Genomic DNA, 16,592 nt, shown 5'->3' on the forward strand with positions numbered 1-16,592 from the left:
TAAAAATAAAAGAAATACCTTATTTACATAAGTATTCACACCCTGTTTCTATTGATCATCCTTGAGATGTTTCTACAACTTGATTGGAGTCCACCTGTGGTAAATTCAATTGATTGGACATGATTTGGAAAGGCACACACCTGTCAATATAAGGTCTCACAGTTGACAGTGCATGTCAGAGCAAAAACCAAGCCATGAGGTCAAAGGAATTGTCCGTAGAGCTCCAAGACAGGATTGTGTCGAGGCACAGATCTGGGGAAAGGTACCAAAAAATGTCTATAGCATTCAATATCCCCAAGAATACAGTGGCCTCAATCATTCTTAAATGGAAGAAGTTTGGAGCCACCAAGACTTCCTAGAGCTGGCCGCCCGGCCACACAGCAATCGGGGGAGAAGGTGACCAAGAACCCTATGGTCACTCTGGCAGAGCTCCATTGTTCTTCTGTGGAGATGGGAGAACCTTCCAGAAGGACAACAATCTCTGCAGCACTCCACCAATCAGGAATTTATGGTAGAGCGGCCAGATGGAAGCCACTCTTCAGTAAAAGGCACATGACAGCCCACTTTGAATTTGCCAAAAGGCACCTAAAGGACTCTCAGACCATGAGAAACAAGATTCTCTGGTCTGATGAAACCAAGATTGAACTGTTTGGCCTGAATGCCAAGTGTCATGTCTGGAGGAAACCTGGCACCATCCCTACGGTGAAGCATGGGGGTGGCACATCATGCTGTGTGGATGTTTTTCAGTAGCAGGGACTGGGAGACTAGTCAAGATCGTGGGACAGATGAATGGAGCAAAGTACAGAGAGAACTTGATGAAAACCCGCTCAGGACCTCAGACCGGGGCGTAGGTTCACCTTCCAACAGGACAATGATTCTAAGCACACAGCCAAGACAATGCACGAGTGGCTTTGGGACAAGTCTTTTAATGTCTTTGAGTGGGCCAGCCAGAGCCCAGACTTGAACCCGATCGAACATCTCTGAAGAGACCTGAAAATAGCTGTGCAGCGACATTCCCCATCCAACCTGACAGAGCTTGAGAGGATCTGCAGAGAAGAATGGAAGAAACTCCCCAAATACAGGTGTGACAAGCTTGCAGCGTCATACCCAAGAAGACTCGAGGCTGTAATCGCTACCAAAGATGCTTCAACAAAGTACTGAGAAAAGGTCTGAATACTTATGTAAATGTAATATTTCAGTTTTTTATTTGTAATAAATTACCAGAAAATTCAAAAAAACTGTTTTTGCTCTGTCATTATTGGGTATTGTGTGTAGATTGATGAGGGGGAAAACAATTTAATCAATTTTAGAATAGGGCTGTCACGTAACAAAATGTGGAAAAAGTCAAGGGGTCTGAATACTTTCTGAATGCGCTGTATATGCTGTATGTTGTGTAGGTTTGTGCGTTTCTCAGAGGCGGGCTACTCCCCGCCCCATCACATCCTGTCCCTGGAGGAAGCAGGTCAGAAAGGGGACAGTGTGTTGCTGGAGGGGGTCCGTAGCGGGGTGGTACGGGTCAGGGCCTCCCTCTCGCACCCAGACTACAAGGTAAGGAGGATGGAGGAGTGGATGAAGGGATTGATGCATTTGCTTCCGAAGGATAAATACATTGATGAAGCACCTGGAATGATGGATGAGTGGATGGGGCGATAGATTATGGATGAAGATCGATGGATTAGTTTATGTGTAAGAAGAGTTTGTGCTGGTTTTTACCTGTCCCCTGTGTGTTACTTAGTGGGTAGAGCCAGCCTCTGTGAGCCTGACTGTGACAGACAGACTCTACCTTAGCCCCTCCCATGACGCCTACCTGCTGCTAGGCTCCACCCTCTCCTTCAGACTCTGGAAAAGCGTGCATGACACAGAAACGGGTGAGTAGAGAGTAGTGTAGTCTGTCAGATCTTTACAGAGCCTTTAGGTGAGTCCCTAATGTAGACAGTAGTGTAGTCTGTCAGATCTGTACAGAGCCTTTAGGTGAGTCCCTAATGTAGACAGTAGTGTAGTCTGTCAGATCTGTACAGAGCCTTTAGGTGAGTCCCTAATGTAGACAGTAGTGTAGTCTGTCAGATCTTTACAGAGCCTTTAGGTGAGTCCCTAATGTAGACAGTAGTGTAGTCTGTCAGATTTTTACAGAGCCTTTAGGTGAGTCCCTAATGTAGACGGTAGTGTAGTCTGTCAGATCTGTACAGAACCTTTAGGTGAGTCCCTAATGTAGACAGTAGTGTAGTCTGTCAGATTTTTACAGAGCCTTTAGGTGAGTCCCTAATGTAGACAGTAGTGTAGTCTGTCAGATCTGTACAGAACCTTTAGGTGAGTCCCTAATGTAGACAGTAGTGTAGTCTGTCAGATCTGTACAGAACCTTTAGGTGAGTCCCTAATGTAGACAGTAGTGTAGTCTGTCAGATCTGTACAGAACCTTTAGGGAGCTTTATGGGTCTTCTAGTTCGGGTCCCTTTGTGTTTTTCTAAGATCCAGAGGAAGAAGACTGAAGGAACATCAAAGCTCAGACAAATATATTGGAGACAGAAAACATCAAGTCCTCAGTTCTCCTTGTACTTATTAGAGCTGTAGAGCAGCTGATGATGCACCAGCAATGTTCTCTTTGTCTCCTATAGAGGTGGTGCTGGGCGAGGGAGAGTATGAGTTGTCTGTAGAGAGAGACCCAAATAACGATGATGATGTCATCACTGTGGACCAGGACACAGGGACCGTCACCGCCTGAGGGCTAGGCCGCACCACTCACCACACACCCCAGTGTCCTTCCACCATGGGACTACCTTACCTAACCACTTTAAAGTTATTCCTGTAGTTTAGCATTGATGTAGTACTGTAAGGTGTGGTTTCTGGCGTTATGGGTAGTGTAGTCCTACAGGTGTGGTTTTCCTCAGCATTCCCTGTACCCAGGCCTACCAGAAAACTCTGCTTCCCACCTGCCTCGCTGTTCTGTGTTTGTGGTGGAGCCAAGTTACCTGAGTGAGTGAGCCCAGCTTTGAACATGTCTATTGTCGTACTATGGCAAGCCATGACTGTGTGTGTGTGTGTGTGTGTGTGTGTGTGTGTGTGTGTGTGTGTGTGTGTGTGTGTGTGTGTGTGTGTGTGTGTGTGTGTGTGTGTGTGTGTGTGTGTGTGTGTGTGTGTGTGTGTGTGTGTGTGTGTGTGTGTGTGTGTGTGTGTGTGTGTGTAGTGCTAGGTGTGGAGGAGGAGGACAGAGGAGGACAGGTGGGTGTTGGAGAGTGGTCGTCAGGTGGGGGGGGGGGGCTTATTTCTGCTTTCACAGCTTACCTTAGCTACGCACATAAAGAGCAGAGCCACACTGTGCGTGTGTGTACCTGGTAGAGGGGTGAATACCCCCCGTGGTGACGTGGTGACGTGGAGGTTGATGAGAGAGCAGTCTGTCACCTCCAGCAGGGACTGGGGGCCAGAGCTTCCCTGGGGAGGGTCCTGGTTCTCCTCCTCCTGGACCCCCCAGACAGCCAGGGGAAGGGTGAATGGTCTCTCCCACCCTACAGTCACCTCTCTGGGCCAGGACATCCACAACAGCTGGCCTCAACATGTACACCTAGAGAGAGTGAAAGAGAGAGAGAAAGAGAGAGTGAAAGAGAGAGAGACAGAGAAAGAGAGAGCCAGCGAAAGAAAGCGAGAGCGACAGATAGAGAGACGAGGAGACAAGAGGGTGTTACTGTTACTATAGTGTGTACTGTGAGATAAGAGTGTGTTATTCCCATCGATTGGATAAACCTGTCCAATCCTCAGATCTACTCAAGTGTATCTGCCGTAGGTACAAGAAGATGATGTGTGTGTGTGTGTGTGTGTGTGTGTGTGTGTGTGTGTGTGTGTGTGTGTGTGTGTGTGTGTGTGTGTGTGTGTGTGTGTGTGTGTGTGTGTGTGTGTGTGTGTGTGTGTGTGTGTGTGTGTGTGTGTGTGTGTGTGTGCGTACAGATGCAAAGTGTGATGTCGGAGCTGATGTCGGAGCTGAACGATCGCAGTGAGGACCTGGAGTGGCAGATGCTGTCTCTATCCGACTTTAAAACAGTTACAGATTTTAATGGCTGTGATAGGAGAAAACTGAGGATGGATCAACAACATTGTAGTTACTCCAAAATACTAACCTAAATGACAGTGGGGAAGTTTGTACAGATTTTTTTTAATATTCCAAAACATGCGTCCTGTTTGCAATAAGGCACTAAAGTAAAACTGCAAAAAATGTGGTAAAGAAATGAACTTTATGTCCTGAATACAAAGTGTTATGTTTGGGGCAAATCCAACACAACATGTCACCACTCTTCATATTTTCAAGTATGGTGGTGGCTGCATCATGTTATGGGTATGCTTGTCATTGGCAAGGACAATGGAGTCTTTTATGATACTGTCACGCCCTGACTATAGAGAGCCTTTTATTCTCTATGTTGGTTAGGTCGGGGTGTGACTAGGGTGGGTTATCTCGGTTGTTGTATGTCTATTTTGGCCTGGTATCAGAGGCAGCTGTTTATCGTTGTCTCAGATTGGGGATCATATTTAGGCAGCCATTTGCCCACTGTGTTTTGTGGGATCTTGTTTTGAGTTAGTGCATGTAGCACCTCTTATGTTACGGTTCGTTGTTTGTTTCCCTTTGTTTTTGTAAGTTTCACTAAAATATAGATGTGGAACTCGGGGCATGCTGCGCCTTGGTACGTTTATTCATTAGACGATCGTGAGAGATACAAATTAATGGAATAGAGCTAAGCACAGGCAAAATTGTAGAGGAACACCTGGTTCTGTCAGCTTTCCAACAGACACTGGGAGACAGTCAGCAAGACAATTACCTTAAACAAGGCCACTGGAGTTGCTTGAATATTCCTGAGAGGCCTAGTTACAGTTTTGACTTAAATTGACTTGAAAATGGCTGTCTAGCAATGATCAACAACCAACTTGACGGAGCTTCAATAATTTTTTTAGTAATAGTGTTATACAATCCAGATGTGCAAAGCTCTTAGAGACTTACCCAGAAAGACTCACAGATGCCAATGGTCATTCTAACATGTATTGATTCAGGAAGTTGAATACTTTAAGTCGTTTTTTATTTTTCGTATTTTTTTGTTTTACAAATATTATAATTTTTTCTTCAACCTTGACATTACAGAATATTTTGTGTAGATCGTTGACAAAAAAATGACAATTCAATAATTGTAATCCCACTTTGTAACACAAAATAATGTGGAAAAATTCAAACGGTGTGAATACTAAAGCTCTATTCATACAGTATACCAGGTTTCTCTCTGCCTGTCATCTCTATTCATACAGTATACCAGGTTTCTCTCTGCCTGTCATCTCTATTCATACAGTATACCAGGTTTCTCTCTGCCTGTCATCTCTATTCATACAGTATACCAGGTTTCTCTCTGCCTGTCATCTCTATTCATACAGTATACCAGGTTTCTCTCTGGGAACTCCCCGGGTCCTCTGAACCAGGATCCCTCAGTAGAGCGGAGCAGAGTGAGAGTAGACTGCAGCGCCCCGGGTTCTCTTGCCCTCTCCCTCCTCCCCTCCTACTCCTCCTCTCCTCCTTCCATCCCTCCATCCTCACTGTCCCACCCGTGCCCTGAGCCCCACTATCCTGCCAGCCTGGTGAGTGTTTCTCTATCGCTCATTGTCTCTCTCTCTCTCTCTCTCTCTCTCTCTCTCTCTCTCTCTCTCTCTCTCTCTCTCTCTCTCTCTCTCTCTCTCTCTCTCTCTCTCTCTCTCACTTTTTCATATTTCCTTTTTTTTTTTTTCTTTCTCTGCCCTCATTAACCTCTCCTCGTTTATCTCTGTTTCCCTCTATCACACACAGACACATGCATCACTCCCTCTCTCCCTTCCTCCCTCCTCCCTCCTTCTCACTCCAATTACTTGCAATGTGCCTGAGAAAAGTGATGGTGGTCTCCATAGCAACTCCTGTATCTGTCTTCACAACAACGTTTGTGTTAAAGGGAGATTTTTCACCAAGGAAAAGGACAGAGGAGCATATGCACATACACACACACACACACACACACACACACACACACACACACACACACACACACACACACACACACACACACACACACACACACACACACACACACACACACACACACACACACACACACACACACACACACACACACACACACACACACACACACACACACACACACACACACACACACACACACAGAGAGAGAAAACCTGTTGACTGCAATCAGGGCCTCCTTCACACAAATTGCCTGTGAAAATTGTAGATGAGAATGTGTGACTGATTCTGATTGAAATAGAACTAGAGTACGATATCCTTTCTGTTTATCCTTGTGGTTTAAGATGCTGCTTGTAGAGGCAAAGCTCCTTTTTGTTGAAACCTAAAAGAGACTGGCAGCCACTCAGGCTAGTAGCCATATTGCGGTATTGTTCTCAGTGTACAGTGCCCTCACTCCACTGAGCAAACTAATAAACACACTTCTACTGCAATGTCTCTACTTCCTGTTGGGATGGGAATGACCAGTCAGCCAGCACATACGCACACACACGCCCACAGCACACAGCACTCAGTCCTCTCTTTGCTTATCTTAATGACCCAAACAGATGTTTCACCAAGTAGCTCAGACCAAAACACTCTTCTAGCATATGGTGTGACTCCCTCTACCACGCTCCGTCTGCCCCTCTCCCACGTGCCGTCTGCCCCTCTCCCACTCTCCATCTGCATCTCTCCCACGCTCCGTCTGCCTCTCTCTCACGTGCCGTCTGCCCCTCTCCCACTCTCCATCTGCATCTCTCCCACACTCCGTCTGCCTCTCTCCCACGTGCCGTCTGCCCCTCTCCCACTCTCCATCTGCATCTCTCCCACGTGCCGTCTGCCCCTCTCCCACGTGCCGTCTGCCCCTCTCCCACTCTCCATCTGCATCTCTCCCACGCTCCATCTGCCTCTCTCCCACGTGCCGTCTGCCCCTCTCCCACTCTCCGTCTGCATCTCTCCCACTCTCCGTCTGCATCTCTCCCACTCTCCGTCTGCCTCTCTCCCACTCTACGTCTGCATCTCTCCCACTCTCCATCTGCATCTCTCCCACTCTCCGTCTGCATCTCTCGCACTCTCCGTCTGCCTCTCTCCAAACTCTCCGTCTGCCTCTCTCCCACTCTCCGTCTGCCTCTCTCCCATTCCGTCTGCCTCTCTCCCACTCTCCGTCTGCCTCTCTCCCACTCTCCGTCTGCCTTTCTCCCACTCTCCGTCTGCCTCTCTCCCACGCTCCTTCAGCAATCCCTCCCACTCTCCGTCTGCCTCTCTCCCACTCTCCGTCTGCCTTTCTCCCACTCTCCGTCTGCCTCTCTCCCACGCTCCGTCTGCCTCCCTCCCACGCTCCGTCTGCCTCTCTCCCACGCTCCTTCAGCAATCCCTCCCACTCTCCGTCTGCCTCTCTCCCACTCTCCGTCTGCCTCTCTCCCACTCTCCGTCTGCCTCTCTCCCACTCTCCGTCTGCCTCTCTGCCTCTCCCACTCTCCGTCTGCCTCTCTCCCACTCCGTCTGCATCTCTCCCACTCTCCGTCTGCCTCTCTGCCTCTCTCCCACTCTCCGTCTGCATCTCTCCCACTCTCTGTCTGCCTCTCTCCCACTCTCCGTCTGCATCTCTCCCACTCTCCGTCTGCCTCTCTCCCACTCTCCGTCTGCATCTCTCCCACTCTCCGTCTGCATCTCTCCCACTCTCCGTCTGCATCTCTCCCACTCTCCGTCTGCCTCTCTCCCACTCTCTGTCTGCTTCCCTCCCACTCTCCGTCTGCCTCTCTCCCACTCTCTGTCTGCTTCCCTCCCACTCTCCGTCTGCCTTTCTCCCACTCTCGGTCTACCTCTCTCCCACTCTCCGTCTGCCTCTCTCCCACTCTCCGTCTGCCTCCCTCCCACTCTCCGTCTGCATCTCTCCCACTCTCCGTCTGCCTCCCTCCCACTCTCCGTCTGCCTCCCTCCCACTCTCCGTCTGCCTCTCTCCCACTCTCCGTCTGCCTCTCTCCCACTCTCCGTCTGCTTCCCTCCCACTCTCCGTCTGCCTTTCTCCCTCTCTTCGTCTACCTCTCTCCCACTCTCCCACTCTCCGTCTGCATCTCTCCCACTCTCCGTCTGCCTTTCTCCCACTCTCCGTCTGCCTTTCTCCCACTCTCCGTCTACCTCTCTCCCACTCTCCGTCTGCCTCCCTCCCACTCTCCGTCTGCATCTCTCCCACTCTCCGTCTGCCTCCCTCCCACTCTCCGTCTGCATCTCTCCCACTCTCCGTCTGCATCTCTCCCACTCTCCGTCTGCCTCTCTCCCACTCTCCGTCTGCATCTCTCCCACTCTCCGTCTGCCTCCCTCCCACTCTCCGTCTGCATCTCTCCCACTCTCCGTCTGCATCCCTCCCACTCTCCGTCTGCATCTCTCCCACTCTCCGTCTGCATCTCTCCCACTCTCCGTCTGCCTCTCTCCCACTCTCCGTCTGCATCTCTCCCACTCTCCGTCTGCATCTCTCCCACTCTCCGTCTGCCTCCCTCCCACTCTCCGTCTGCCTTTCTCCCACTCTCCGTCTACCTCTCTCCCACTCTCCGTCTGCCTCTCTCCCACTCTCCGTCTGCCTCTCTCCCACTCTCCGTCTGCATCTCTCCCACTCTCCGTCTGCATCTCTCCCACTCTCCGTCTGCCTCCCTCCCACTCTCCGTCTGCATCTCTCCTGTCATGACGTTGGCCTGGGGGTAGGTTTATGACAGTCATAAATACCTCTTCCCCCCTTTTTCCTCTCCCTACTCTACTGATGTGACATTAGAAAACCCCTTGGTTAACATAGAGATTCTGAGAACATCAGAAGTTGGGGGGAAATGAACTATATTCTGGTAATACCAACTGTACATATGCGGTGGTACTTAAGGTATATTATGTCAGTTCGGTTGTCATCTGGCACATTCTCATCAATGATAGATGACTTAAACTCTACCGTGGAAAGTCTACACATCAGAGTTATCAGATTCACATGGAATTGTTGTTCAATTCAAATGTTTGAATATGAAATTATTGGTGAAGAGATGAAATGTAATTTTAGCTTCCAAATGAGAGATTTGGGTTTTCATAAGTTTAGGGCTCTGCTCAACCAGTGGCCCGCCCCTGTGAAGAGACATGGGTTATACAACTTTTCAGACACACCCTTCTCCCTCCACTGTATAAGCCATTGACGAAAATGTAACTATCTGATCCGAGGATGTGAGGACGATGGTCCGATGTCAAAATGGTTCAGATAATAACTACAGAACGAAGCCAACATCAGCGTGAGCTTTGGTTGCGAATGGTATGAACTTTGAACTCTTATTCACTATAGAAGCGATACCTCCTAGCCGTTGAGTTAGCAACAGCAGCTGCAAACGTAAATTAGGACAGACAGAGTATCCCGTCTACCACACAACGACGTTACTACAACTATCCAATTAACCACCAGAGACATTCTTCAAAGGACAAAGGACTCGGTTTGACAACACGGCCTTCCATCTACCACCAACCTACTGGAGCGCAGCTCACCAACCTCAGAGCGCAGCTCCTTTTCCAAATGGGCGGTAATTTAGAATGCATAAGATATTGTATTTACAATAGCACAGCTTCGCCCTTTGTTCCTCAGTCTTCCCGCTCTTTCACTCAAACCCAGACCCTTTTCCTTTGTGTAACCAGCTGTCATATCTGTTCCGCCCGCTAGGGACGTTTTCCTTTATGACGTAATTTGTAATCAAGGTATGATTAATTCTGTGTATATGTAATTGTGTGATTAGTTAGGTATTTAGTAAATACATAATTAAACCCAATTTTGTATTGCTGATTCAACTTGTTAGCCAGGGTTCGTGAAGATAACCAAGAATTTACAACTTTCAGATGAGATTGAAATAAGGTGACGATTAATATTGACTGCTATTGATGTAAAATATCACCAGGTCTTTAACTTCTCTAGGGTATGTGGGACGGTAGCGTCCCACCTCGTCAACAGCCAGTGAAACTGCAGGGCGCCAAATTCAAAACAACAGAAATCCCATTATTTAAATAACTCAAACATACAAGTATTTTACACCATTTTAAAGCTACACTTGTTGTAAATCCAGCCAAAGTGTCCGATTTCAAAAAGGTTTTATGACGAAAGCACACCAAACGATTATGTTAGGTATGAGCCAAGTCACAGAAAAAGACAGCCATTTTTCCAGCTAAAGAGAGCAGTAACAAAAAGCAGAAATAGAGATAAAAGTAATCACTAACCTTTGATAATCTTCATCAGATGACACTCATAGAGTGTTACACAAAACATGTATTTTTTGTTCGGTAAAGTTCATATTTATATCCAAAAATCTGAGTTTAGGCAAGACGCTACTGTCTCACTTGGCAAAAAGCCTGAGACAATGCAGAGCGCCAAATAAAGATGAATTACTATGAAAATTACTATAAAATCAAACTTTCATTAAATCACACATGAAAGATATCAAATTAAAGCTACACTGGTTGTGAATCCAGCCAACATGTCAGAATTCAAATAGGCTTTTCAGTGAAAGCATACGATGCTATTATCTGAGCATAGCACCATAGTAAACAAGAGGGAAAACATTTCAACCCAGCAGGCACGACACAAAACGCAGAAATAAAAATATAATTCATGCCTTACCTTTGACGAGCTCTGTTGTTGGCACTCCAATATGTCCCATAAACATCACAAATAGTCCTTTTGTTTGATTAATTCCGTCGATATATCTCCAAAATGTCCATTTATTTGGCACGTTTGATCCAGAAAAACACCGGTTCCAACTTGCTCAAACGTGACGACAAAATATCTCAAAGGTTACCTGTAAACTTTGCCAAAAAATGTCAAACTACTTTTGTAATACAACTTTAGGTATTTTTTAACGTTAATAATCGATAAAATTGAAGACGGGATGATATGTGTTCAATACAGGATTAAAACAATATGTATCATGCCTTCTGTTTGATTGAGGCGCATGTCCAGGACACCTGGAGTGCCTCGACTTCAAGATGGCCGTATTTCTTCATCTCATGTTTCTGTTGACATCTAGTGGAAGCCGTAGGAACTGCAAGCAATTCGCTTAGAAATCTGGTTTCCCAATGAAATCTCATTGAAAAGACAGTGACCTCAAAAAAGATCAAACCTGAATGGTTTGTCCTCGGGGCATGATTCAAACAGTTTTAGAAACTTCAGAGTGTTTTCTATCCAAATCTACTAATAATATGCATATCTTATATTCTGGGGATGTTATCTCCTGGGGATGAGTAACTGGCAGTTGAATTTGGGTATGCTTTTCATCCAAACGTGAAAATGCTGCCCCCTACCCTAGAGAAGTTAAGAGTTTATTCGGAAGATAACAGCTCTATAAATACACTGCTCAAAAAATAAAGAGAACACTTAAACAACACAATGTAACTCCAAGTCAATCACACTTCTGTGAAATCAAACTGTCCACTTAGGAAGCAACACTGATTGACAATACATTTCACATGCTGTTGTGCAAATGGAATAGACAAAAGGTGGAAATTATAGGCAATTAGCAAGACACCCCCAATAAAGGAGTGATTCTGCAGGTGGTGACCACAGACCACTTCTCAGTTCCTATGCGTCCTGGCTGATGTTTTGGTCACTTTTGAATGCTGGCGGTGCTCTCACTCTAGTGGTAGCACGAGACGGAGTCTACAACCCACACAAGTGGCTCAGGTAGTGCAGCTCATCCAGGATGGCACATCAATGCGAGCTGTGGCAAGAAGGTTTGCTGTGTCTGTCAGCGTAGTGTCCAGAGCATGGAGGCTCTACCAGGAGACAGGCCAGTACATCAGGAGACGTGGAGGAGGCCGTAGGAGGGCACACACACACACACACACACACACACACACACACACACACACACACACACACACACACACACACACACACACACACACACACACACACACACACACACACACACACACACACACACACACACACACACACACACACACTCACCATTAAAACACATACACTGCCCATAGCCAAGGAGTTCTGACTACGGTCCACAGAGTGCTGCTAAGTCAGGCTTGTGTTGTCTCTTAGGTGTCTCCCCTGCGGCCCGGCCTCTCCTCCATCCTGGCCTATGACCTGTGTTTGACCTCTGCTGACCCCGCCGTGACCTCCATCTCCGTTTCTGACATCACTGACTTCCAGATAGACTTTGTTGACATTGTGCGTATCCTCTCATTCTGTTGGATGAAGGAGAGTTGCTCTTTACAACCATGCTGGATTATAGGACACCACATTTGGTACATGCGTGTCTATGTGTCTGTGTGCGTGTGCGAGTGCGAGTGTGTGTGTGTGTGTGTGTTTGTGTGTGTGTGTGTGTGTGTGCGTGCGTGCGTGCGTATTATAACTTATAACTGTGTGTGTGTGTGTGTGTGTGTGTGTGTGTGTGTGTGTGTGTGTGTGTGTGTGTGTGTGTGTGTGTGTGTGTGTGTGTGTGTGTCAGGTGGAGGTGGACCACAGTGCTCTGGTTCGTGTGCGTGTTCTAGACTCTAACAGACAACCCTTCCTACATCGTTACCTTCCTCTGATGCACCTCAAACTGACCCCCTCCTCACCCATCCCCGTGTGTGTGTGTACTTTCTGTCTGTTATGTCCACATTCCTAAGAAACATTTCACTGGATAGAGATGTGTGACATATTTAGACAACCTGGTACATAAACGTGTGTGTGAGTAGAACTGCAGGGCCGTTGGACAGCGTCTCCGTAGGTTACCGTGTGTCAGGTCAGACAGTGGGAGTGGTCAGTCTTCACCTGTCTGCAGTGGACAGCAGTGGGAGTGTCCGGACCTCCTCTCACACACAGCTACAGGTAGACAACCAATCATAACCCAAGCAGAGCAATGCACACAACACACCATAAAACTATATTAGAAACTGGATGGTTGGAGCCCTGAATGCTGATTGGCTGCCAGCTGCGTATACCACATGTATGACAAAACATGTAGTTTTACTGCTCTAATTACGTTGGTGACCAGTTTATAATAGCAATAAAGCACCTTGGGGGTTTGTGGTAACACACACAGGTAACACACACACTCTGACATTACCACCAACAGGTAACACACACACTCTGACATTACCGCCAACAGGTAACACACACACTCACACACATTACCACCAACAGGTAACACACACACTCTGACATTACCACCAACAGGTAACACACACACTCTGACATTACCGCCAACAGGTAACACACACACTCTGACATTACCACCAACAGGTAACACACACACTCTGACATTACCGCCAACAGGTAACACACACACTCACACACATTACCACCAACAGGTAACACACACACTCTGACATTACCACCAACAGGTAACACACACACTCTGACATTACCGCCAACAGGTAACACACACACTCTGACATTACCGCCAACAGGTAACACACACACTCTGACATTACCACCAACAGGTAACACACACACTCTGACATTACCACCAACAGGTAACACACACAGGTAACACACACACTCTGACATTACCACCAACAGGTAACACACACACTCTGACATTACCGCCAACAGGTAACACACACCCTCACACACATTACCACCAACAGGTAACACACACACTCTGACATTACCACCAACAGGTAACACACACACTCTGACATTACCGCCAACAGGTAACACACACACTCTGACATTACCGCCAACAGGTAACACACACACTCTGACATTACCACCAACAGGTAACACAAACACTCTGACATTACCGCCAACAGGTAACACACACACTTACACACATTACCACCAACAGGTAACACACACACTCTGACATTACCACCAACAGGTAACACACACACTCTGACATTACCGCCAACAGGTAACACACACACTCTGACATTACCGCCAACAGGTAACACACACACTCTGACATTACCACCAACAGGTAACACACACACTCTGACATTACCACCAACAGGTAACACACACAGGTAACACACACACTCTGACATTACCACCAACAGGTAACACACACACTCTGACATTACCGCCAACAGGTAACACACACCCTCACACACATTACCACCAACAGGTAACACACACACTCTGACATTACCACCAACAGGTAACACACACACTCTGACATTACCGCCAACAGGTAACACACACACTCTGACATTACCGCCAACAGGTAACACACACACTCTGACATTACCACCAACAGGTAACACACACACTCTGACATTACCACCAACAGGTAACACACACACTCTGACATTACCGCCAACAGGTAACACACACACTCACACACATTACCACCAACAGGTAACACACACACTCTGACATTACCACCAACAGGTAACACACACACTCTGACATTACCGCCAACAGGTAACACACACACTCTGACATTACCACCAACAGGTAACACACACACTCTGACATTACCGCCAACAGGTAACACACACACTCACACACATTACCACCAACAGGTAACACACACACTCTGACATTACCACCAACAGGTAACACACACACTCTGACATTACCGCCAACAGGTAACACACACACTCTGACATTACCGCCAACAGGTAACACACACACTCTGACATTACCACCAACAGGTAACACACACACTCTGACATTACCACCAACAGGTAACACACACAGGTAACACACACACTCTGACATTACCACCAACAGGTAACACACACACTCTGACATTACCGCCAACAGGTAACACACACCCTCACACACATTACCACCAACAGGTAACACACACACTCTGACATTACCACCAACAGGTAACACACACACTCTGACATTACCGCCAACAGGTAACACACACACTCTGACATTACCGCCAACAGGTAACACACACACTCTGACATTACCACCAACAGGTAACACAAACACTCTGACATTACCGCCAACAGGTAACACACACACTTACACACATTACCACCAACAGGTAACACACACACTCTGACATTACCACCAACAGGTAACACACACACTCTGACATTACCGCCAACAGGTAACACACACACTCTGACATTACCGCCAACAGGTAACACACACACTCTGACATTACCACCAACAGGTAACACACACACTCTGACATTACCACCAACAGGTAACACACACAGGTAACACACACACTCTGACATTACCACCAACAGGTAACACACACACTCTGACATTACCGCCAACAGGTAACACACACCCTCACACACATTACCACCAACAGGTAACACACACACTCTGACATTACCACCAACAGGTAACACACACACTCTGACATTACCGCCAACAGGTAACACACACACTCTGACATTACCGCCAACAGGTAACACACACACTCTGACATTACCACCAACAGGTAACACACACACTCTGACATTACCACCAACAGGTAACACACACACTCTGACATTACCGCCAACAGGTAACACACACACTCTGACATTACCGCCAACAGGTAACACACACAATCTGACAATACCGCCAACAGGTAACGCACACACTCTGACATTACCGCCAACAGGTAACACATACACTCTGACATTACCGCCAACAGGTAACACACACACTCTGACATTACCACCAACAGGTAACACACACACTCTGACATTACCGCCAACAGGTAACACACACACTCTGACATTACCGCCAACAGGTAACACACACACTCTCACATTACCACCAACAGGTAACACACACAGGTAACACACACACTCTGACATTACCACCAACAGGTAACACACACACTCTGACATTACCGCCAACAGGTAACACACACACTCACACACATTACCACCAACAGGTAACACACACACTCTGACATTACCACCAACAGGTAACACACACACTCTGACATTACCGCCAACAGGTACACACACACTCTGACATTACCGCCAACAGGTAACACACACACTCTGACATTACCACCAACAGGTAACACACACACTCTGACATTACCACCAACAGGTAACACACACAGTTAACACACACACTCTGACATTACCACCAACAGGTAACACACACACTCTGACATTACCGCCAACAGGTAACACACACCCTCACACACATTACCACCAACAGGTAACACACACACTCTGACATTACCACCAACAGGTAACACACACACTCTGACATTACCGCCAACAGGTAACACACACACTCTGACATTACCGCCAACAGGTAACACACACACTCTGACATTACCACCAACAGGTAACACACACACTCTGACATTACCACCAACAGGTAACACACACACTCTGACATTACCGCCAACAGGTAACACACACACTCTGACATTACCGCCAACAGGTAACACACACACTCTGACAATACCGCCAACAGGTAACACACACACTCTGACATTACCGCCAACAGGTAACACACACACTCTGACATTACCGCCAACAGGTAACACACACACTCTGACATTACCACCAACAGGTAACACACACACTCTGACATTACCGCCAACAGGTAACACACACACTCTGACATTACCGCCAACAGGTAACACACACACTCTCACATTACCGCCAACAGGTAACACACACAGGTAACACACACACTCTGACA

The 16,592-nt window shown here is 47.2% G+C and overlaps 1 pseudogene; it reads left to right on the top strand.

Moving 5' to 3' along the window:
• The window catches only part of LOC129856803 (nuclear pore membrane glycoprotein 210-like), a 37,915-nt pseudogene that overhangs the window by 1,482 nt on the left and 19,841 nt on the right, over positions 1-16,592 (top strand).

This window comes from Salvelinus fontinalis, chromosome 6 (genome assembly GCF_029448725.1).
Source record: "Salvelinus fontinalis isolate EN_2023a chromosome 6, ASM2944872v1, whole genome shotgun sequence".
Taxonomy (NCBI): Eukaryota; Metazoa; Chordata; class Actinopteri; order Salmoniformes; family Salmonidae; genus Salvelinus; species Salvelinus fontinalis.